Source organism: Macaca mulatta, chromosome 19, assembly GCF_049350105.2.
Source record: "Macaca mulatta isolate MMU2019108-1 chromosome 19, T2T-MMU8v2.0, whole genome shotgun sequence".
NCBI classification, from domain to species: domain Eukaryota; kingdom Metazoa; phylum Chordata; class Mammalia; order Primates; family Cercopithecidae; genus Macaca; species Macaca mulatta.
This window is the reverse complement of record NC_133424.1, coordinates 53352702-53353164: the sequence shown is the minus strand read 5'-3', so window position 1 is coordinate 53353164 and position 463 is coordinate 53352702.

The following is a 463-nucleotide window of genomic DNA, read 5'->3' as shown; positions in this document are numbered from 1 at the left end:
ACTCAGGGGAGGGGTCAAGCCCAGTTGCAGTGCTGGCCCAGGCCACATGGGGGTAGCAGGGGTCACAGGACAAGAGTACTCCAGGTAGACTAGGCTCCCTCCCACCCACTACCACCTCTGGGCTAAGACCTCTTGGGGCCTGTTTCCTGAGGACGAATGACCCCAGAGCCAGTGAGGCTAAACCATCAGGTGGCATCTTGCCTCAGGCCTTCCCCAAACTCATGCAGTCCAATGGCTGAGAACGGGGCCAGCAGGCATTGAGACTCCCTGGGCTCCTAAACTGGAGAGGGGCCATCTGTTCCACAGCAAGTCAGTGACCTGGCCTGTGGGGTTCCTCTGATGTTGGGGGCAGTGGTACTGGAATTGTTCCCCCCACATCATGGAAAGCATACCGCTCCACAACAACTGAGGACAGGACGTACAACCAACAGCCCTCCCTGTTAAGAGCCTGCAGCCACACAGG